We start from the raw sequence: 25,821 nt of genomic DNA on the forward strand, positions 1-25,821 counted from the left end.
TGCGGGGGTTGAGCTTTGGCTCTTTGGTCCCGCCTCTCAACTGTCAATCAACTGGTGTACATATTCCTGAGCCTATTGGACTCTATCATATCTACATTTAAAACCGTGTATGGAGTCAGCCTCCACCACATCACTGCCTAATGCATTCCATCCGTTAACTACTCTGACACTGAAAAAGTTCCTTCTAACGTCCCTGTGGCTCATGTGGGTACTCAGTTTCCACCTGTGTCCCCTTGTTCGCATCCCGCCAGTGTTGAATAGTTTATCCTTGGTTACCCGGTCGATTCCCCTGAGGATTTTGTAGGTTGTGATAATGTGTCCCCTTACTCTTCTGTCCTCCAGGGTCGTAAGGTGCATTTCCCGCAGCCTTTCCTCATAACTCATGCCTCTTAGTTCTGGGACTAGTCTAGTGGCATACCTTTGGACTTTTTCCAGCTTCGTCTTGTGCTTGACAAGGTACGGGCTCCGTGCTGGGGCCACATACTCCAGGATTGATCTTACATATGTTGTGTACAAGATTCTGAATGATTCCTTACACAGGTTCCTGAACGCTGTTCTGATGTTAGCCAGCCTCGCATATGTCGCAGACGTTATTCTTTTTATGTGGGCTTCAGGAGACAGGTTTGGTGTGATATCAACTCCTAGATCTTTCTCTCTGTCCGTTTCATTAAGTACTTCATCTCCTATTCTGTATCCTGTGTCTGGCCTCCTGTTTCCACTGCCTAGTTTTATTACTTTGCATTTACTCGGGTTTAAATTCAACAGCCATTCGTTGGACCATTCACTCAGTCTGTCTAGGTCATCTTGTAGCCTCCTACTATCGTCCTCTGTTTCAATCCTCCTCATAATTTTTACATCACCAGCAAACATTGAGAGAAACGATTCTATACCCTCTGGGAGATCATTTACATATATCAGAAACAGTATAGATCCAAGGACTGACCCCTGCGGGACTCCACTTGTAACGTCTCGCCAATCTGAGACCTCACCCTCACACTGACTCGTTGTCTCCTGTTGCTTAGGTACTCCTTTATCCAATGGAGTACCTTCCCTTTCACACCGGCCTGCATCTCCAGCTTTTTCACTAGCCTCTTGTGTGGTATTGTATCAAAGGCTTTCTGACAATCCAAAAATATGCAGTCTGCCCACCCTTCTCTTTCTTGCCTGATTTTTGTTGCCTGATCGTAGAATTCAAGTAACCCTGTGAGGCAGGACCTGCCATCCCTGAACCCATGTTGATGCTGTGTTACAAAGTTCTTTCGCTCCAGATGTTCCACTAGCTTTCTTCGCACAATCTTCTCCATCAGCTTGCATGGTATGCAGGTTAGGGACACTGGCCTGCAGTTCAGTGCCTCCTGTCTATCCCCATTCTTGTATATAGGGACTACGTTAGCTGCTTTCCAAATTTCTGGCAGTTCCCCTGTTACCAGTGATTTGTTGTACACTATGCAGAGTGGCAGGCACAGTTCTGCTCCTTCCTTTAGTATCCAAGGGGAGATTCCATCTGGGCCTATAGCGTTTGTCACATCCTTCTCTAGTAAACACTTCCTTACTTCCCTGCTGGTAATCTCAAACTCTTCCAGTGGATCCTGGTTAGCTATCCCCTCTCTTATCTCTGGGATTTCTCCTTGCTCTACGGTGAAGACCTCCTGGAATTTCTTATTCAGTTCCTCACACACTTCCTTGTCATTTGTAGTGAATCCTTCTTCGCTTATTCTTAATTTCATAACCTGTTCCTTTACTGTTGTTTTTCTCCTGATGTGGCTATGCAGCAATTTAGGCTGAGTCTTTGCCTTGCTTGCTATGTCGTTTTCGTATTGTCTTTCTGCCTCTCTTCTCATCCTGACATATTCATTCCTGGCATTCTGATATCTTTCTCTGCTCTCAAGTGTCCTGTTATTCCTATAGTTTCTCCATGCCCTTTTACTTTGCTGCTTAGCTAGCCTACATCTCTGATTAAACCATGGGTTTCTCATCTTCATTTCACTGTTTTCCTTTTGGACTGGGACAAACTTGTTTGCTGCGTCCTTGCACTTTTGCGTGATGCAGTCCATCATGTCTTGGGCCGTCTTTCCCCTGAGCTCTATTTCCCATGCTATATCTGTTAGGAATTTTCTTATCTCCTCATAGTTTCCCTTTCGGTATGCTAACCTTTTGTTTTTGGTATCCCTCCTCGAGTTCAATAACTCTTTTTCAATCAAGTACTCAAACAAGTACCAGTACACCAGGTGCGTGTGTGTGTGTGTGCATGTGTGGAAAAAAATTAGTAGCAGTAGTTAGAAACAGTTGATTGACAGTTAAGAGGCAGGCCGAAAGAGCAGAGCTCAACCCCCAGAAGCACAACTAGGTGAATACAACTAGGTGAATACTCAAGCTCACCAGTTCCACACAACCACACAACCCAACAACTTCCTCCCAACCCCACCACACCACCTCCACTTCTACCAATATCAACCAACAACTACAACAACCACTACCACTTACAACCAATACTGCCAAATACCACTACCACTAACAAGCAACCAACAACAATAACAGGAACCAAAAACCACGACATGCACAAACAAACACAACCAATACCACCAACAACCACTACCATCAACAACAATCAGCAATAACCAACAACAACAACCACCACCACCAATAACCACTACAACCAACAACTACCACCAACAACAATTACCACCAACAACATCAACCACTAACAACCATTACCACCAACAACAACCAACATCCACTAACAACCACTACCACCAACAATCACTACCCTAAACAACAACCACCACCACCAACAGCCAACCCCAATCAACCAATACCACAAAGAACAACTACTACCTCCAACAACAACCACTACCACCATGTTAAGGCCCTTATGGGACGCAACTGGGTTCTTTTCTGATGGTATTAGAGTTTGGGTATCCGGCCCCCAAGTTAGTAGAGGCTTTCAAGGGATGAGCTCAGTAATGCAAGTAAAATGAAAAGGGGAGGCACATTAAACACACAGGTTCTTCACTTTACACCATGTATAATTAGTCTTCCCACTGCCATAGATATATAAAAGTCATAAACGGGAAATATCTCTACACAATGTACATCATCGTCTCACTCTGAAGACGCTGAACACTTGGCGAAGCTCACTCTGAAGACGCTGAACACTTGGCGAAGCTCACTCTGTGCAGTCTTGCCTGGTTTCCCATTCTGCGGCACTACCCTCTGCAAGTACCCGGAAAACCACGATGGGTCTACCTTGGCCACAGGCCAGCCAAATCTCAATTCCACTGGGGTGCCTCTTCGTGAAGACCCACAACCACAGTCCAGCCTGTAGCTGGCAGGTACCAATCAGCCTCACGCTGTTAGGCCACTTCACGAGCGAATACTAGGGTTGCGAGCCCTAGGCAGGAGCCTCGTGTAATTCGCTGGTTACTCTCCTCGTTCGGCACTACAGTTGGCCGTCTCTTCCACCAGCCAGCCCCGGGTACGGCGAATCCCGTCACTGCCACTCCTCAGGCAGATAGTTGAACATTCTACAGTTCTCGTCCGGCGGTGGCTCGCTGCTTCTACAAAGCAGACTGGTGAAGAGACCTTGGCTGCCTTGGGTAGACTGACTCTTCCTGCATCACAGCAGCCCTATGTTGACGAAAGTAGACACGTCATCAGTACTGGGACACTACATGGGAACCACTAGGAAACATCACTTACTGGCTTATACACAAACGTACAGCTTCGAGCTCAATAGATGACGCAGATGTTCTGAGCACCACCTCACCAGAGGTCAGCACTAGCTACCTCACGAGCTACCAGGACAAGAATCTAGCATGTCGAGCTAGCATATTCCTGTCACCACTAGATGGCGTCCATTTCGTGGGGGTTTCGGGAGCAGACTCACAGATGGCGTTGACGTCACTGCTCCGTGCTCTGACGATGAACTTGGGTTTGTAACACAACATCAATTACAAACAACAATGATATATATACTACCAACAACCACTACCACCAACAACCACCACCACCTGTAACACCATAAAGGTGTTTTGTTGTGTTTAGTTAATATATACATAGAACCCTGAGTCAGCCGGACAGGATTTTGAAAGGCGACAGGTTGTCTGACCTGGCGCCTTATTAACACTTAGAGATGTCTGACCTGACATCTCGAAGTGTCAATGACAACAAACTGACCCGTGGTCAGGTTGTGGGATTTGACCGTGCATCTGCTAAGCTGATAATTGTAGCCGGGTAGCCCCATCAAACAAGCCGCGGTTTAAAGTGTGGTAGGTAAATGGCCGGGGGCTATCTTACTTGAAGGGGGAGTTAGCTACTAGGTTCCCAATAAATACCCAGGGAACTGTACATTCGAGAGGATAGAGCAGAGCATAGCATAGCAGACTGCAGAGCATCAGCAGCAGCCGAGACAGGCTGTTGGCCGGCCGGGGGGGGGGGGGTACTCTGCCTGTCAACTGTAGACCCCCTCTCCTCTACTCTACTCTGCTTAGGCCCAGTCCTTGGAGAGTGAACGTTAAGGTGACTTAGTTCGTGTTTACTAAGGTGTTGTGTGATTATCAGGGGCAGACAGCTGTAATGGTCTCAAAGACTTGTGTAATGACTCACATTGTATAGTACTCCCAACCCGTCCTCGACTCAAGTCCATTACATCCAGCGGTCGACCCCACAGACGCATTCATAAATTTTAATATGCTGTTCATTCAAAACGGGAATTTTCTCAAGTATAAATTAATATTATAATATATTAGCATATTGTGCATATATAGTCATAGGTTAAGTGTTTAGGTTCTGTTGGCGAATATTTGTATTTGTAGTATGTGGCTGAAGCATTTATCAACCCGTCCTCGACTCAAGTCCATTACATCCAGCGGTCAACCCCACAGACGCATTCATAAATTTTAACTTGCTGTTCATTCAAAATGGGAATTTTCTCAAGTATAAATTAATATTATAATATATTAGCATATTGTGGATATATAGGCATAGGATAGATTAGGTTAGGTGTTTAGGTTCTGTTGGCGATTATTTGTATTTGTAGTACGTGGGTGAAGCATTTATAGCGTTGTGATTCGGACAAAATTCGTCAGTGAAGCACTTGTTCCGGATATGTTCGAACGTCAGCAGTTGTGAGTCGTGTGTAAACCACTTTTCATTTATAAACGGGGTTTGGCGGGTGCATGGAATCACTTTTGGATCTTTGTTTGGAGGACGGGCTGCATTTATAGCGTTGTGATTCGAACAAAATTCGTCAGTGAAACACTTGTTCCGGATATGTTCGAACGTCAGCAGTTGTGAGTCGTGTGTAAACCGCTTTTCATTTATAAACAGGGGGTTTGGCGGGTGCATGGAACCACTTTTAGATCTTTGTTTGGAGGACGGGCTGAGTAATCCTGACAAAAGTGAACCTTCAGTTCGAGTGCTTGAATTATGATACTTATAATTGTTTAAATATATATTTGATTAACTTGTTTAAATTGTCTTTAATTTGTTCCCTAGAGCTTTGCGAGTTGAGGCAAAAGAGCCTCTGAGTTTATTGATTTTATATTACTACATGGTTAGAGTTGGTTCATTAACTTCTTGGGTAATTTTGTGATACAGACAATTACACACAGAAATCACAATTGTGTGATGCATCAAATAAACAAATCCACAAGGGCCGTGACGAGAATTCGAACCTGCGTCCGAGAGCATCCCAGACGCTGCCTTATCTCCTCGTCACGGCCCTTGTGGATTTGTTCATTTGATACAGATAAGTTTCATTTCTTGTCTTGTATGTAATGAACTAGAATAGATGGTGGCAGCACTATCTACTTCTACTTCTACCTATCTAGCCTTCTACCTCTACCACTACTTCCTACTCTCCCTCCACCTCTCTTCAAACTTTCTCTTTCAACTAATGACACTCTTTGTTCCTCCTTCACCCCAAACCCTCACTCAATACTTTGTTATTCATTTCTTGCCTTTCGTTGCTCTTATAGCAGTCCCCGTGGCGTAGTGGTAAGACACTCGCTTGGCGTTCCGCAAGCGCTTTGGCCTGGGTTCAAATCCTGGCCGGGGAGGATTGACCGGGCGCCAATCCTTAACTGTAGCCTCTGTTCACCCAGCAGTGAATGGGTACCTGGTTGTTAAACGATTCGGCGGGGTCGTATTCCGGGGAAATTAGGGTTAAGGACCTGTCCGAAACGCTACGCTTACTAGTGGCTTTACAAGAATGTAAAAACTCTTGTATATATCAATTAACCCTAATTAACCCTTATACGTTCGTGGCAGTGAAATGTTCTAGAGTTCTCTAGAGTTGCTGGTAGCTGATCAGGTACAATGCCTTGTGGATGTAGCACCTAGGTAATCAAATACCGAGGTGACAAGATGTTGAACTAGAGAGGTTGCAGTATTAACTCTGGAGAAACTCTAGAATAGTTAACTAGGGACGGGGCTAATGGACAAAAGAGAGCTATTTCCCCCCACCCCCCGTTACACACCAACAATAACCACTACCACCACCAACAACCTCTACCACCACCACAAACAACCACCACCACCAACAACAATCATTACCACAAATACACTACACAACCAAACCACTACAAATAAAGTAAACAACCAAACCACTATTACCACATAACACTTCCATCCCCCAACATCACACTTCGACACCACAACACCCCACATACCATACCACCATTCTACCTTACCACACTTCCATCACCACATCAAACTGCAACCACAAATATCAAGCACCACTACCTTCAACCACCACAACCATCAATTACCACAACCATCAAAATCCACAAGTACTACCACAAAACACTACCATCAACTACTACAATCCATCAATCACCCCTACCACCAACAATCATCAACCACCATTACTGCAACAATCAACCACCACTATTACCATCCACAATCATTAACCAGCACCACCAACCTCCACTACAATACCACTGCCATCAATCGTTACAACTATCAACCATCAATCACCAGAACATCACTACTACCAACCATTACCACCACTAACACCAACGCAACAATCAACCACCAGCCACAACTACCACCAACACCCACCACTGCCACCCACCAAAACAACTGACCACCACTGACACCAACCACAACCCAGGAACAGCCACCACCATCATCATGGATTCTCCTTTAAGGGAAAATAATGAATAAAAAATGTTATACCAACCTTTATTATGCCTATCCTGTTTTATTTCTACTAACTGTAGAAATATATTTTTTATATATTTTTACATTTTTTATATATACCATCAATCACAAAAACGACTTTTATGCGACATTTAAGGTTACCACAAAGTCTCAAATTTTGTTTAACCAACGTTGTGCAGTAAGTTGTGACAACCTATTTACAACTCCACACAATAACGTAGCTATTACGTGAAAAGAAACGTTGCCACTGCTTTCAAACACTTTCCAGGTACGTTATGGCAACCTACAATTGTGTACTGGGTGGGGCCGTGTTGAAGACCTCAACTCATCAGATGAGTTGAGGGAACAGTGATTTAGAGGGGTCAAGTGAGTTGATTGGGCTGTGTTGAAGAGACATCAGATGAGTTGAGGGAGCAGTGTTGGAGGTGTGACAGGTAGGTGTATCGAGTGGTCCCTATCGCCAGCCCAAGTGATAAGAGCTGCCCCGGCTGCCTCGCCCACAGACGTCACTTCCGTGGATGGCTAACAATAGTAAATCTTCAAATTATGCATTTTTTCACCATATGCAGTCAGATGTTTTATTTTAAAACGATGAATATAGTTTAATTCCCCCCAAAATATATGAATATGTTTAAAAATGGGGTTTTTGTGATCTCTGTGTGTATTGTCGCAGGCTGTGGAAGTTATAAGCATCCGTACCCCTGACGACACTACATTTGGTCATATTTCCTATGTTTTGTGTTTGAACAATGTCGCAGCAATTTTTATGTTCCTGGCATTCAATTTCAATAATTAAGATACACATCATATAAACTATTGTGATAAAAAGTTATTTTATGTTGAATTATTACTTTTCAGGGTGTGCCGTTGACGCATGCGCACTGATGGAACTGAAGGCAGGCGTCATAATATATCCGGAGCTGAAGGTAGATAGGACTCAGAATATCTCAGGTGCTGTGCATCAACTGGTATGTGCAACGATATTCACAGTATCATATTCTCACCTTTTGACATATTATTTTATCTTAATGTATTGTATGTAGATGGTGATCATGTGTAATTTAATTTGAGGAAATATAAATGTTTTGTTTGTGTGTTGTTGGTAATTGGAGCCACGAACGACTGACTTGGCGTGACAGTGTTTATCTTTTTTTCTCAGTATCTATGTTTAGTGAACTTAAATGATTTTAATTTCATTTTTTTATTATGCACCCCATACCCATCCCGTGGGCGGTGGTAGAAAAGTTTACAGAGGCGTATAATAAGTCCTGAACTGAACCCCATAGCTCCTTTAGCAAAGCAAGTGACAATCTCTTAAAGCTAGTTACACAATTGTTATTTTTACATACACATGTACATATATACATCCATGTACACATATACATTTACATATCAATAATCTTTTTATATCACAAGTGATTCAACAAAAAGCTCATAACTGTCTCTATACAAGGCATTTTACATCCCTCTCTCTCTCTCTAGAGAGAGAGAGAGAGATTTTATATACGTAATATAAAGATACCACCCCTGTGACATGCGTTTTAAAAAAAAACATCTGTTGCACATAATAGCAACATGCACGCTATACTAAATATGTCACGAATTCCATTTCAATGTTTAAGATTGCATTGATAAATTTCATTTTAATATATTTCGATTTATTTTATTTTTTATTGATCTATTTTGTGTGACATTGTGTTGGAATTGAGCTCTGTTGTTTACCATACCGTTCATTTCGTGAGTATAGTTTATTATTTTTTAATTTTTCATATTTTCATTAAATTTTTTAACTGTTTTTATAATATTTCAGTGATGAGGAACATCAGATCACTTAATGTTCCCAATTTTCTGATAATCTCCGAAAGTTCATCTCCGATTTCGGAGATGTTCTGGTCTTGTCCTTACTCTCATGGTGGTATATATATATATATATATATTTCATTGAATATGACCGCATATTCTGTATTTATTATTTTCTGGTTTAGGGCTTCTATCCCTCTAACTATTTTCTTAGCATCAGGGCTTAATTGGAATAGGAGTTCTCCAAAACTCATTTTCGTACTTTTAAGGTGAAGAAAAGAAGTGATTTACTATAGAGTGTATTACACTTATTTGTATAATTTGCACGACGTTTCGAACCTCCATGGTTCATTCTCAAGTGAACAATCTTACAATACTAGTTGATTTTATACCCGTATTAGGTCAGGTGATAATACAATGAAGGTGAAAAACATGGGGGGATACATAAGGGATAAACATAGGGGCTGCAGAAGGCTTATTGGCCCATACGAGGCATCTCCTATCTATACACAAAGATTAATCCAGTGTAATTGGCCTGTTATGTTGGACATTGTCTTCTGTGTTGGCATCGATATGTTCTTGTCTTGTCCTTACTCTCATGGTGGGTAGAGTAAATAGTTCCGTGATTTGGGTGTTCATGGTAGGTCGCTCTATTCTTATGTGAATTGCCTCAAGAATTTGTAATCTTCTTGAATCTTGGGTTTTGTCTATTATGCAAGTATTCTTGTTCAACATTTCTCTTGTTAGAGTAATGTCATGGGCTTGTCTCATGTGATTCCTAGGGGCACCAGATTGAAGATGGCATGTCAAACGCCTCGTCAGCTTGGTCGACGTCATACCTATGTACTTACATTGAAGGTTACATCCTTCGTGGGGGCAAGTGTACATATATACAACGCTTGACTGCTGTAGAGGGTTCTCCGTCGGCTTCGGGCTGTTTTTGATAAGGAGTTCGGAAGTCTTCTTGGTTTTGTAGAATATTATCAGGTTTATGTTTTGGTTAGGAGTAGTGCTTTTTACTCCTTTACGGATTATTTCTTTCATTATTCTTTCCTCTTTTATATGTTCACTGTGCATGGTTGATTTGTAATATAATTTTATTGGGGGTGTTGTGGTTTCTGTTCTAGGTTCTGAATTATACCAACGGTCCAAGTGTCTTCTTATAGCAGCGTTTATTTCCGCGTTGCTATATCCGTTGTTCACCAATACCTGAGTTACTCTTTCAAACTCTCTACTCACGTTGCTCCATTCAGAGCAGTGGGTAAGCGCTCGACGAATATAAGCATTGAGAACACTGGCTTTGTATCTTTGGGGGTGTTACGGCCCTCTCGGGACGCAACGGGGTTCTTGCTCTGATGTTGTTAGAGGAAGATATAGGTATCCGTTCCCAAGCCAGTAGTGGCTATCAAGGGATGAGATCCGTGACGCAAGTAACTTAAAAGGGAGTAGGGAAAGAAAGTTAAGAACTTAATATTATACTTAACACCATCACCGATTAAATATATAGAATAAAAGAGTACACAAGGGGGAAGGATATTAACACTTTACAAGGGGATCAACACTGTAGTCTTCTGCTGGAGACTATGGATCCTCGAAGCTAGGTGCTGAGTCTGCGGTGCTTTCTTCGTGGCCTCAAGACGTGTCCTCTGAGAACTCCTAGCCTACCCTGGCCACAGGTCAGCCACAACACAGGTCCACTGGGGGCACCGTCGTGGAGGCCGTCAACCACACGTCCAGCAGGTCTGCTGGCAGGTACTGAGCCACCAAGGCTGGTACGGCCACTCCACGAACGATGAAAGGGGTACGCCCTAGACAGGAGTCTCGTGTGATATCACCAATCACCCTCCTGTCCTCAATACCCCAGTGGATTATCGTCTCCAACCGTCGGTCCCGGGTAAATCCTTCCACTGCCACTCCACTGGCAGGCTTAACACACCACAGTGTTCTTCCGGGGGGGACGACGTCACAACAGCTGCAGCAAACTTCACAGTATGGAGACTGGCTGCCTCGGGTAGACTGACTCCACCTTCAACACAGTGGTCCCAGGTCGGCTCTGTAAGCAGACACGTCATCAATAACTGGGACACTAATACACCACACTCACAGGCTCAGATACAAACGCCCGACATATCCACTCCATAGATGGCGCTGTCGTCGGAGCACTACCTCACCAGAGGTCAGGAGCGGTGGTGTTGAGCGCTGAACCAGACTAGAAACTGGTCCTCGAGGCCAGTACACGCTGTCCTCACTAGGTGTCGTCGTTCGTTTGGAGGGGGTTTCGGGAGCTGACCCACAGATGGCGTGTTTGTCACTGCTCCAGGCTCGGACGCTGGATCCGGGTTCGTAACACCTCCCCACCAAAAAGAATTTGGTTTGGGGTTCTATAAAAAACACAAACCAAATTAGCAGGGCGACACAACTCCAAATGGACTTACTTATACTATGAACTGGAGTGATGAGGCTGTCTTGTCCACAGAACTTTTCTACTAGCCATTTCCGGCACAACGGGAACTTGCAGATAGAAGGCAATGATCTGCCTGACGTAATCTTCCACGTCTCCACTACGATGTCAAGCAGGGGCGTCATCTCACATCTCTCGAGTACGGATTGGTTTCGACGCGATCTGGGGTGACTCGACACTTTCCTATGTCGTGGCACCGATGATGGCTGACCACAGACGGCATTTCTGGTGCCAGTCCGATGGTCCGTCAGGGAGACAGGAACCTGGAATACAGGGGTCTGATAATTCAGAGTGATAGCGACAATGGGCAAGTCAGTACTTACTATACACTCCTCTACTAGGCCCACACCTAGTTCCAACAGGGCTGCTTGCTCACCGAAGATGGCATTCGCTCTGCCCCCGTCAGGTCGACCAACGTTCCGTATAACGCTGTGTTGAGGCTCAGCAGTCACGCGGGGGGTGTCAACCTGTCGGAAACAGTCACTCATATTATCACATATCGTACCTCCTGTATCATCTATTACCTCCCAGGTCCCTTCTTCAACTGCAACACTTGCAGTACAACTCTCCAATCCCTGGGACCTCTTCGCGATGTTCATGGGAGCCATCATTCGTCGGGTCGTCCACCGGTCCTCACTGAGAGCACAAACGAGAACACATGCGAGAATAAAACAAAATATCGCTAAGAAACATGAGGCCAATTGAGGGATAAGCTTCCCGAGCCAGTCATGTCCATAGCCGGCCACATCCACACGCCTGGCTTGGACCGAAGAGGGCACTAGACCTTTTGAACACACCGCACCTACCTCTGACGTCTGGGGGAATCTCTGGCTGGTTCACTACATGCTGTAACTTGCCATACCGCAAGCACACGTCCGCCTTCGCTCCAGACTCGTTGGTATCCGCGGGTGCCCGCACACAAGGCCTCTCTTCTTGCTCAGGTACCTCTGCCTTCTTAACTTCATGTTCCTCGTCGAGAGAATCAGGAGACACTGCTAGATAACTGTCGATCTGCGGGGGAGAGGACAAATTAAATATGTTTAAATCCGGGTCTGTCTTTACCTGGACATTACCATTGCCTGTAGTTACCTCAGACTTTGCTGTTCTGGTAGACTCGTCCGCTATCTTGGGATGATTGGTGCTCCAATCGGTCACCAAGTCGTTGGCTAGTACCACGTCAATCCCAGCCACAGGGAGGGTATCGACTACTGCCAACGCACATGTGCCGCTGAAATAAGGCGAGTCGAGATGTACTGGCACTAAGGGGGCGATGTACTGCGTCCTAGGAAACCCAACCAGGACAACCTCTGGTCTCCCAACCACACTTACTCCCTCGGGTAACGAGCTCTTCACGATCAGGGACTGGGCTGCTCCACTATCTCTGAGCACTACAATTGATCTACCAGTATGATCACTCGTTACATACCCGGTTGAAGTGTGAGGGGCCATCAAACTTGGTCCTTCCTGCGTCGCCGTAGACTGGTTTCCTACTGGTGGTGCTCCACAGCTCATCAACATCACCTCCCTTCGTGCGCTGCCACCTCTTCTGCCTCGACACCTAGCAGCTACGTGCCCTTTCTGCCCACAAGTCCAGCACACCATATTCCTCCTTGGACTACGGTGTTTCGGACTACTAGGACTTGTTCTTCGGGGGCTACTTGGGGGAGTCTTCTTAACATTTTGTGGGACGGGTCTTTCTTCTTCTTCGTCGTGAGGTCTGTCAAACCGGCGCTGGTAATGCCTTGGGACGTACTTAGCAGACGGCCTATGAGTCAGGATATACTCTTCAGCCATGGTGGCTGCTGCACTCAAGGTCTCCACCTGCTGTTCCTCTAAGTACGTCTTGAGGTCTCCAGATAAACAATCCTTGAAGTCCTCGAGCAGAATCAGCTGCTCGAGGTCTTCCCTGGTCTCCACCTTCCGAGAGGCACACCATTCCTGGAAAAGTCGCTCCTTGATGGTGGCGAATTCGGTGAAAGTGTGCTCTGAGGTCTTCTTCAGGTTTCTGAACTTTTGCCTATATGCCTCAGGTACCAATTGGTACGCCATGAGCACCACTTTCTTCACCATATCGTAATCGCCGGAGTCGTCAAGGGATAACGTAGAATAGGCAATTTGGGCCTTCCCAGTCAAAACTGACTGTATCATGATGGCCCAATTCTCCCTTGGCCACTCCAAAGAGGCAGCGACTTTCTCGAAGGCTGCAAAGAACTTCGAGACTTCCCTCTCATTGAATTTGGGGACCATTTTGATATTTCTTACCGGATCGAAACCGCTTACTCCAGTTTGTCTCTGTCCAGCGCCTAGTCGTAATACTTCTAGTTCATGTTGTCTTTGTCTTTCCTCCCTTTCTCGCTCTCGTTCTTCTCTCTCTCGTCTCTCTTCTCTTTCTCGTTCTTCTCTCTCTCTTTCTCGTTCTTCTCTTCTTTCTTCTCTTTCTAATTCTAAACGCCTCATCGCCAATTCTTTTTCTTTCATCTCCATTTCTTTATCTTTTAATTCTCGTTCTACTTCTAACTTCTTCCACTCTATCTCGCGATTGATCTCTAGGGCACGCATTTTGACTGTTAGGAAGCTGATATTAAGCTCACCTGCATCACTGTCAATGTCACTGCCCTTATCTTCCTTTTCTGTGGAAGCTATTTCCTCACCTTCCCTTGTACTAGGAGTCTCGCCTTCCTGTTTCTCTTCTGCCTTCAGGTGCCGGTGAACCTTGGACAAGATCTCCACACGGGAATCACTGGCGCGGATCTTGATCTCCAGGTAGGCGCTCACTAGTACAAGCTCTGGTTTGCTCAGATATTTTAATCTGGCAAGACAGTCCACTCTGTTCAGAAAAGCCTGAACATCGTCCAGATCATCGATGGTAGCTTTTTCTGCCATTGTCACAGATGGAATACTTAACGAGCACTTAACACACCTTTTACACGTTAGCACTTAACGCACCGAGCACTGTTCTGCGCCAATATTGCACCAAACACTGCACTTGCCAATATTGCACGTAATCACTTCGGGCACCGCACTACCCAATATTGCACTGAATCCAAGCGAATACTTCGCTCTACAATATTGCACTGAATCACTGAGCACCGCACTAGTCAATATTGCACTTAATCGCTTAATCACAGCGAGCACCGCACTGCACAATATCGCACTTAGTCACTCTTGAGCACCGCACAGGACGTATAACGTCACAATCGTCACACACAGGGGGAATTATATACAGGGATTACGCCACTTCACCACCCCTGTCAAACATACTTAACAAGGGGACGGATCCCGCTGGGGATGCCAATTATGTTACGGCCCTCTCGGGACGCAACGGGGTTCTTGCTCTGATGTTGTTAGAGGAAGATATAGGTATCCGTTCCCAAGCCAGTAGTGGCTATCAAGGGATGAGATCCGTGACGCAAGTAACTTAAAAGGGAGTAGGGAAAGAAAGTTAAGAACTTAATATTATACTTAACACCATCACCGATTAAATATATAGAATAAAAGAGTACACAAGGGGGAGGGATATTAACACTTTACAAGGGGATCAACACTGTAGTCTTCTGCTGGAGACTATGGATCCTCGAAGCTAGGTGCTGAGTCCGCGGTGCTTTCTTCGTGGCCTCAAGACGTGTCCTCTGAGAACTCCGAGCCTACCCTGGCCACAGGTCAGCCACAACACAGGTCCACTGGGGGCACCGTCGTGGAGGCCGTCAACCACACGTCCAGCAGGTCTGCTGGCAGGTACTGAGCCACCAAGGCTGGTACGGCCACTCCACGAACGATGAAAGGGGTACACCCTAGACAGGAGTCTCGTGTGATATCACCAATCACCCTCCTGTCCTCAATACCCCAGTGGATTATCGTCTCCAACCGTCGGTCCCGGGTAAATCCTTCCACTGCCACTCCACTGGCAGGCTTAACACACCACAGTGTTCTTCCGGGGGGACGACGTCACAACAGCTGCAGCAAACTTCACAGTATGGAGACTGGCTGCCTCGGGTAGACTGACTCCACCTTCAACACAGTGGTCCCAGGTCGGCTCTGTAAGCAGACACGTCATCAATAACTGGGACACTAATACACCACACTCACAGGCTCAGATACAAACGCCCGACATATCCACTCCATAGATGGCGCTGTCGTCGGAGCACTACCTCACCAGAGGTCAGGAGCGGCGGTGTTGAGCGCTGAACCAGACTAGAAACTGGTCCTCGAGGCCAGTACACGCTGTCCTCACTAGGTGTCGTCGTTCGTTTGGAGGGGGTTTCGGGAGCTGACCCACAGATGGCGTGTTTGTCACTGCTCCAGGCTCGGACGCTGGATCCGGGTTCGTAACAGGGGGCACTCACTTCTACCGTTCAGGCATAATCCTATGTTGGTGGGCTTGGTATATACGTTGGTGCTTAAAGAGGTTCCTGTTTTTGTTATTAGTACATCCAAGAATGGCAGACTGTTATTTTCACTATTTTCATGTGTAAATCGGAGTACTGACTCTCTCTCTAGGTGTCTTTTTAGGTCAATTAGTTCATCTGAGTCTTTTACTATTACGAATATGTCATCTACATAACGGCAGTATACAGTTGGTTTTTGTCTGCTACTGAAGACCCTATCTTCGATGGTTCCCATATAAAAATTAGCAAATAAAACTCCTAAGGGGGAGCCCATTGCTACTCCGTCTATCTGTAAATACATGTCTCCTTGTGGACTGATGAAAGGAGCATTCAGAGCAGAGCTTACCCACTGCTCTGAATGGAGCAACGTGAGTAGAGAGTTTGAAAGAGTAACTCAGGTATTGGTGAACAACGGATATAGCAACGCGGAAATAAACGCTGCTATAAGAAGACACTTGGACCGTTGGTATAATTCAGAACCTAGAACAGAAACCACAACACCCCCAATAAAATTATATTACAAATCAACCATGCACAGTGAACATATAAAAGAGGAAAGAATAATGAAAGAAATAATCCGTAAAGGAGTAAAAAGCACTACTCCTAACCAAAACATAAACCTGATAATATTCTACAAAACCAAGAAGACTTCCGAACTCCTTATCAAAAACAGCCCGAAGCCGACGGAGAACCCTCTACAGCAGTCAAGCGTTGTATACATGTACACTTGCCCCCACGAAGGATGTAACCTTCAATGTAAGTACATAGGTATGACGTCGACCAAGCTGACGAGGCGTTTGACATGCCATCTTCAATCTGGTGCCCCTAGGAATCACATGAGACAAGCCCATGACATTACTCTAACAAGAGAAATGTTGAACAAGAATACTTGCATAATAGACAAAACCCAAGATTCAAGAAGATTACAAATTCTTGAGGCAATTCACATAAGAATAGAGCGACCTACCATGAACACCCAAATCACGGAACTATTTACTCTACCCACCATGAGAGTAAGGACAAGACAAGAACATATCGATGCCAACACAGAAGACAATGTCCGACATAACAGGCCAATTACACTGGATTAATCTTTGTGTTTAGATAGGAGATGCCTTGTATGGGCCAATAAGCCTTCTGCAGCCCCTATGTTTATCCCTTATGTATCCCCCCATGTTTTTCACCTTCATTGTATTATCACCTGACCTAATACGGGTATAAAATCAACTAGTATTGTAAGATTGTTCACTTGAGAATGAACCATGGAGGTTCGAAACGTCGTGCAAATTATACAAATAAGTGTAATACACTCTATAGTAAATCACTTCTTTTCTTCACCTTAAAAGTACGAAAATGAGTTTTGGAGAACTCCTATTCCAATTAAGCCCTGATGCTAAGAAAATAGTTAGAGGGATAGAAGCCCTAAACCATAAAATAATAAATACAGAATATGCGGTCATATTCAATGAAACATGTTTGAAAGAAAACCTGCTGCCAGTATACACCAATATATATATATATATATATATATATATATATATATATATATATATATATATATATATATATATATATATATATATATATATATATATATATATATATATTTCATTGAATATGACCGCATATTCTGTATTTATTATTTTCTGGTTTAGGGCTTCTATCCCTCTAACTATTTTCTTAGCATCAGGGCTTAATTGAAATAGGAGTTCTCCAAAACTCATTTTCGTACTTTTAAGGTGAAGAAAAGAAGTGATTTACTATAGAGTGTATTACACTTATTTGTATAATTTGCACGACGTTTCGAACCTCCATGGTTCATTCTCAAGTGAACAGATCTTACAATACTAGTTGATTTTATACCCGCATTAGGTCAGGTGATAATACAATGAAGGTGAAAACATGGGGGGATACATAAGGGATAAACATAGGGGCTGCAGAAGGCTTATTGGCCCATACGAGGCATCTCCTATCTAAACATAAGGGATAAACATAGGGGCTGCAGAAGGCTTATTGGCCCATACGAGGCATCTCCTATCTAAACACAAAGATTAATCCAGTGTAATTGGCCTGTTATGTTGGACATTGTCTTCTGTGTTGGGTTACAAGATACAGAATAAGTTACAAGATATAATACAAGTTACAAGATATAAGTTACAAGATACGTATAACTTGAAATATATATATATATATATATATATATATATATATATATATATATATATATATATATATATATATATATATATTTCAAGTTATACGTATCTTGTAACTTATATATAAGCCAAGTTTTCATGAATTAACTGTTTTTCGACTACCTAACCTAGCCTAACTTTCTCGGCTACCTAACCTATAAAGATAGGTTAGGTTAGGTAGGGTTGGTTAGGTTCGGTCATATATCTACGTTAATTTTAACTCCAATAAAAAAAAAAATTACCTCATACATAATGAAATGGGTAGCTTTATCATTTCATAAGAAAAAATTAGAGAAAAAATATTAATTCAGGAAAACTTGGCTTATTAGGCAAATCGGGCCTTGCATAGCAGGCCGAGTACGACGTTCTGGCTACTAGGTACAACATATATATATATATATATATATATATATATATATATATATATATGCGAACAAGCCTGAATGGCTTGAATATATATATATATATATATATTGGAGCGGAGTCTTGAGGTGGGTAGAATATAGTTGTGCAATAATTGGCTGTTGATTGCTGGTGTTGACTTCTTGATGTGTAGTGCCTCGCAAACGTCAAGCCGCCTGCTATCGCTGTATCTATCGATGATTTCTGTGTTGTTTACTAGGATTTCTCTGGCGATGGTTTGGTTGTGGGAAGAGATTATATGTTCCTTAATGGAGCCCTGTTGCTTATGCATCGTTAAACGCCTAGAAAGAGATGTTGTTGTCTTGCCTATATACTGGGTTTTTTGGAGCTTACAGTCCCCAAGTGGGCATTTGAAGGCATAGACGACGTTAGTCTCTTTTAAAGTCTTCTGTTTTGTGTCTGGAGAGTTTCTCATGAGTAGGCTGGCCGTTTTTCTGGTTTTATAGTAAATCGTCAGTTGTATCCTCTGATTTTTGTCTGTAGGGATAACGTTTCTATTAACAATATCTTTCAGGACCCTTTCCTCCGTTTTATGAGCTGCGGAAAAGAAGTTCCTGTAAAATAGTCTAATAGGGGGTATAGGTGTTGTGTTAGTTGTCTCTTCAGAGGTTGCATGGCTTTTCACTTTCCTTCTTATGATGTCTTCGACGAAACCATTGGAGAAGCCGTTATTGACTAGGACCTGCCTTACCCTACAGAGTTCTTCGTCGACTTGCTTCCATTCTGAGCTGTGGCTGAGAGCACGGTCGACATATGCGTTAACAACACTCCTCTTGTACCTGTCTGGGCAGTCGCTGTTGGCATTTAGGCACATTCCTATGTTTGTTTCCTTAGTGTAGACTGCAGTGTGGAAACCTCCGTCCTTTTCCATGACTGTTACATCTAGAAAGGGCAGCTTCCCATCCTTTTCCATCTCGTAAGTGAAACGCAGCACGGAACTCTGCTCAAATGCCTCCTTCAGCTCCTGCAGATGTCTGACATCAGGTACCTGTGTACAAATGTCGTCAACATACCTGCAGTATATGGCCGGTTTCAAGTTCATGTCGACTAAGACTTTTTGCTCGATGGTACCCATGTTGAAGTTTACAAACAGGACACCTAGGGGAGAACCCATGGCGACCCCATCTACTTGCTTATACATGTGCCCATCCGGGCTCAAGAAGGGTGCCTCTTTAGTACAAGCTTGGAGTAGTTTCCTCAGAATATTTTCTGGTATGTCAAGAGGAGTACAGGCTGGATCACGATACACTCTGTCGGCTATCATTCCGATTGTCTCGTCCACAGGTACGTTGGTAAACAGCGAATCTGCGTCCACCGAGGCTCTTATCCCTGTGGCCCGTGTGCCCCGCAGTAAGTCAACAAATTCCTTTGGAGACTTCAGGCTGAAGGCGCAAGGAACATAAGGAGTCAGCAGGCCGTTGAGTCGCTTCGCCAGTCTGTACGTGGGTGTGGGTATCTGGCTAATGATTGGCGAAGTGGGTTTCCAGGCTTGTGCGTCTTGACATTTCCATACGCATATCCAGGTTTATATTCCCCAATGATCTTTGGCAGGTGGAGTCCGGATTTCTTGGCGTTCACAGTTTCGATCAGTTTGTTGACCTTTGCTTTTAATTCGGCTGTAGTGTCCTTCGTTACCCTTTGGAACTTAGTTTGGTCAGAGAGTATGATGTTCATTTTCGCCAGATATTCGTCTTTTTTAAGAATGACATATATTGGCGACTTGTCACCTCTCCTGACAACTATCTCCTTGTTCTCACGAAGGCTTTTAGCTGCCGCTTTAAGCTCGGGGGACAGTATGGTGCTTCTGTAGTTGCCTCGATTCTTTCCTCCTTCTGCAATAAGTTTTGCTTGTAAGGTATCTTTGGTAGTGACCTTCTTTTGTGTCTCGAGGTCGAATATGTCGTCCAACAGAATTTCCAACTCTACTTTCCAGGCCATCTCACTCGGTCTGGACATAACATGACAGTTTATGCTCAGATTTAGGAGAGTGACTTGGTCCTCAGTGAGGTTAATTCCTGCAAGGTTCAGGAAGCCATCTCTTGGTCGTGGAATTGCCATAGGTCCTCCATATAATGTTGTTAGTTTCTTGATAATCCTTGGTTCAGTGCTGAGGTTCCAAAGGGTAACGAAGGACACTACAGCTGAATTAAAAGCAAAGGTCAACAAACTGATCGAAACTGTGAACGCCAAGAAATCCGGACTCCACCTGCCAAAGATCATTGGGGAATATAAACCTGGATATGCGTATGGAAATGTCAAGACGCGCAAGCCTGGAAACCCACTTCGGCCAATCATTAGCCAGATACCCACACCCACGTACAGACTGGCGAAGCGACTCAACGGCCTGCTGACTCCTTATGTTCCTTGCGCCTTCAGCCTGAAGTCTCCAAAGGAATTTGTTGACTTACTGCGGGGCACACGGGCCACAGGGATAAGAGCCTCGTTGGACGTAGAATCGCTGTTTACCAACGTACCTGTGGACGAGACAATCGGAATGATAGCCGACAGAGTGTATCGTGATCCAGCCTGTACTCCTCTTGACATACCAGAAAATATTCTGAGTAAACTACTCCAAGCTTGTACTAAAGAGGCACCCTTCTTGAGCCCGGATGGGCACATGTATAAGCAAGTAGATGGGGTCGCCATGGGTTCTCCCCTAGGTGTCCTGTTTGCAAACTTCTTCATGGGTACCATCGAGCAAAAAGTCTTAGTCGACATGAACTTGAAACCGGCCATATACTGCAGGTATGTTGACGACATTTTTACACAGGTACCTGATGTCAGACATCTGCAGGAGCTGAAGGAGGCATTTGAGCAGAGTTCCGTGCTGCGTTTCACTTACGAGATGGAAAAGGATGGGAAGCTGCCCTTTCTAGATGTAACAGTCATGGAAAAGGACGGAGGTTTCCACACTGCAGTCTACACTAAGGAAACAAACATAGGAATGTGCCTAAATGCCAACAGCGACTGCCCAGACAGGTACAAGAGGAATGTTGTTAACGCATATGTCGACCGTGCTCTCAGCCACAGCTCAGAATGGAAGCAAGTCGACGAAGAACTCTGTAGGGTAAGGCAGGTCCTAGTCAATAACGGCTTCTCCAATGGTTTCGTCGAAGACATCATAAGAAGGAAAGTGAAAAGCCATGCAACCTCTGAAGAGACAACTAACACAACACCTATACCCCCTATTAGACTAATTTACAGGAACTTCTTTTCCGCAGCTCATAAAACGGAGGAAAGGGTCCTGAAAGATATTGTTAATAGAAACGTTATCCCTACAGACAAAAATCAGAGGATACAACTGACGATTTACTATAAAACCAGAAAAACGGCCAGCCTACTCATGAGAAACTCTCCAGACACAAAACAGAACGCTTTAAAAGAGACTAACGTCGTCTATGCCTTCAAATGCCCACTTGGGGACTGTAAGCTCCAAAAAACCCAGTATATAGGCAAGACAACAACATCTCTTTCTAGGCGTTTAACGATGCATAAGGAACAGGGCTCCATTAAGGAACATATAATCTCTTCCCACAACCAAACCATCGCCAGAGAAATCCTAGTAAACAACACAGAAATCATCGATAGATACAGCGATAGCAGGCGGCTTGACGTTTGCGAGGCACTACACATCAAGAAGTCAACACCAGCAATCAACAGCCAATTATTGCACAACTATATTCTACCCACCTCAAGACTCCGCTCCAATATAGAAGCATCAAGAAATATGGACCAATAGGCTTTCTACAAACACTTCTATTCAATATCCATTGTTTCGTGTTCTGTCTTGTGTTGATGAAATTAATACCCTATTAATACTCTTGTTCTGTCTTGTGTTGATGAAATTAATACCCTATTAATACCACATTTTGTTCTGTCTTGTGTTAATGCCACATCACCCCTTCCACCTCACTCAAATGTAGATATAAAATCGGAGAGACGTAAGTTCTATTCAGTTGTGTATTTGTGAACTAAAGTCTTTGAAAATGTAATAAGTTTTACGAAACGCGCCCGTGTCGCGTCAGACTAGAAATAAAAATGAATTTTGGAGAATTGATTTTTGATTTACCTCCAACAGTGAAGCGTAATGTACGAAAGATTGAGAAAATTCGTGTTAGAATTATTAATCTTACTTTTTCGGTCATATTTAATAATATATGTCTACAGGAAAGACTGCTACCAAAATATACTAATATATATATATATATATATATATATATATATATATATATATATATAGGGGTACCACCTCTGGTGCAAGTGTAGGGACCCATAGCCTCGGAGAAGAAAATAAAGAGTACTCAGAGAAGACCTTGTGGATCCTCACTGAACACTTTGATATTTTCTTCTCCTACCACCCCCTATTCTTTTCGTAAGTGTGTATATTTATCTAACTTTATTTGAAAATGTCATTACACAAAAAAAGTTACAATATTGATTACATGCAGGGTACAAAGCTGCTTGTCACAAGTTGAAGAGCTCCTCCAGCTCCTCAGATGGCGGGCAGGAAACGTGGATGCAGTGAGCATTTCCTCTCTGGATTGCCACACTAAGGCGCTGAAAAAGAAAACTGGCAGCTCTAGGGTCTCTAGTTGTTTCGATTAACTTAGTCCCCAACTCCTTCAAAAAGCTAGCAGCACTTTTACCCCAGGCACCAAGTGTCTGTGAGGCAATGGGGACAAAATTGTAGTGGTGCTCAAGGTCTCTGTATTTACGTGACTTGGCCGCTTCCCGGTGATTGGCAGCTCCTCTTGCTTGTGTAGCACTGAAGTCAACATAGGTATTGGCTAAAGTTGAAACACAAGTGTAGTCCCACACCAACTGTCTACCATTCTTCCAGGGTAATATATATATATATATATATATATATATATATATATATATATATATATATATATATATATATATATATATATATATATATATATATATATATATATATGCGAACAAGCCTGAATGGTCCCCAGGACAATATGCAACTGAAAACTCACACCCCAGAAGTGACTCGAACCCATACTCCCAGGAGCAACGCAACTGGTATGTACAATCGCCTTAATCCACTTGACCATCACGCCCGGACATAATGAGGTGATAGCCGAGGCTATTTGAACCACCCCACCGCCGGCACTCGGATAGTAATCTTGGGCATAGCATTTTACCAAATCACCTCATTCTTTGGGGCACACGTGAGGAACACAAATGCGAACAAGCCTGAATGGTCCCCAGGACAATATGCAACTGAAAACTCACACCCCAGAAGTGACTCGAACCCATACTCCCAGGAGCAACGCAACTGGTATGTACAAGACGCCTTAATCCACTTGACCATCACGACCGGACATAATGAGGTGATAGCCGAGGCTATTTGAACCACCCCACCGCCGGCACTCGGATAGTAATCTTGGGCATAGCATTTTACCATATATATATATATATATATATATATATATATATATATATATATATATATATATATATATATATATATATATATATATATATATATGTATATATATATATATATATATATATATATATATATATATATATATGTATATATATATATATATATATATATATATATATATATATATATATATATATATATATATATATATATATATATATATATATATATATATTTATATATATATAAGAACATAAGAACAAAGGCAACTGCAGAAGGCCTATTGGCCCATACGAGGCAGCTCCTATTTATAACCACCCAATCCCACTCGTATACATGTCCAACCAATGCTTGAAACAATCGAGGGACCCCACCTCCACAATGTTAATCGGCAATTGGTTCCACAAGTCAACAACCCTGTTACTGAACCAGTATTTACCCAAGTCTTTCCTAAATCTAAACTTATCCAATTTATACCCATTGTTTCGTGTTCTGTCTTGTGTTGATACTTTTAATACCCTATTAATATCTCCTTTGTTATGTCCATTCACCCACTTGTAAACCTCTATCATGTCACCCCTAACTCTTCGCCTTTCCAGTGAATGCAACTTAAGCTTTGTTAATCTTTCTTCGTATGAAAGATTTCTAATTTGGGGAATTAACTTAGTCATCCTACGCTGGACACGTTCAAGTGAATTTATATCTATTCTATAATATGGCGACCAAAACTGAACTGCATAATCTAAATGGGGCCTAACTAGAGCAAGATAATCCAAGTGTCCGATTTGCCTTATTACGAACATTTATGCATTGATCCTTTTGTTTTAAATTCTTACTAATCATAACTCCCAGATCCCTTTCGCAATCCGACTTCGCAATCTCAACACCATCTAGCTCGTATCTTGTAACTCTATCATCATTACCTAACCTCAGAACTTTACATTTATCAGCATTAAACTGCATCTGCCAATCCTTTGACCATTTCAAAACCCTATCTAGATCAACTTGAAGTGATAGTGAGTCCTCCTCCGAATTAATTTCCCTACCGATTTTCGTATCATCGGCAAATTTGCAAATGTTGCTACTCAAACCTGAATCTAAATCATTTATATATATTATAAACAACAGAGGTCCCAGGACAGATCCTTGAGGCACTCCACTTACAACATTTTCCCACTCTGACTTGACTCCTTTTATACTAACTCTCTGTTTCCTTTGGTATAGCCATGCCCTAATCCAGCTTAATATAGCACCCCCAATACCATGAGACTCTATCTTTTTAATTAGTCTTTCATGTGGCACTGTATCAAAAGCTTTGCTAAAGTCAAGGTACACAACATCACAATCCTTACCACTATCAACTGCCTCAACTATGCTAGAATAAAAAGATAACAAATTTGTTAAACATGAACGGCAATTTATTAAACCATGTTGCGACTCAATTAATAATTTATGTTTTTCAAGATGAAGACGAATTTTATTTGCTATTATAGATTCGAGTAACTTTCCCACAATAGACGTTAGGCTAATTGGTCGATAGTTAGACGCATTTTATTTTGAGGCCGTTCTCTTTCCCTGATCATTTTGCCAATTCCTTTCTCCCACAAACACATACTTTTATTACCTCCTTCCTCCAAATCAATTCCCATACCTCTATCTACTAACAGTTTAAACCCAAACTACCACCTCTAACCACTTCTTCCAACAAGTTCGCAACAGCAACAACCCCAGCTCTCGATAGATGGACCCCATCACGAGCATACATTTCATTTCTTCCATAGAAGTGTTCCCAGTTGTCTATGAAAGATATTGCATTTGATGTGCAATATCTTTCCAGCCGGCAATTGACACCAATTGCCCTCGACATCCATACATTTCCCACTCCCTTTCTTGGAAGAATGCCACATATGATCGGGATTCCTCCCTTGCTCCTAACTAATTCAATGGCTGTCCTGAATCTCTGTATTAGTTCCTCACTCCTAACTC

The 25,821-nt window shown here is 43.1% G+C and overlaps 1 protein-coding gene across 1 annotated transcript in view; it reads left to right on the plus strand.

The window, feature by feature from the left end:
• The window catches only part of LOC123770545 (uncharacterized), a 107,969-nt gene that overhangs the window by 22,164 nt on the left and 59,984 nt on the right, over positions 1 to 25,821 (plus strand). Inside the window, exon 2 of the mRNA XM_069301892.1 lies at positions 8,023 to 8,132. The gene's annotated coding sequence lies outside the window, so the exon portion shown is untranslated. The remainder of the gene's footprint in view (positions 1 to 8,022; positions 8,133 to 25,821) is intronic.

Source organism: Procambarus clarkii, chromosome 46 (genome assembly GCF_040958095.1).
Source record: "Procambarus clarkii isolate CNS0578487 chromosome 46, FALCON_Pclarkii_2.0, whole genome shotgun sequence".
Taxonomy (NCBI): domain Eukaryota; kingdom Metazoa; phylum Arthropoda; class Malacostraca; order Decapoda; family Cambaridae; genus Procambarus; species Procambarus clarkii.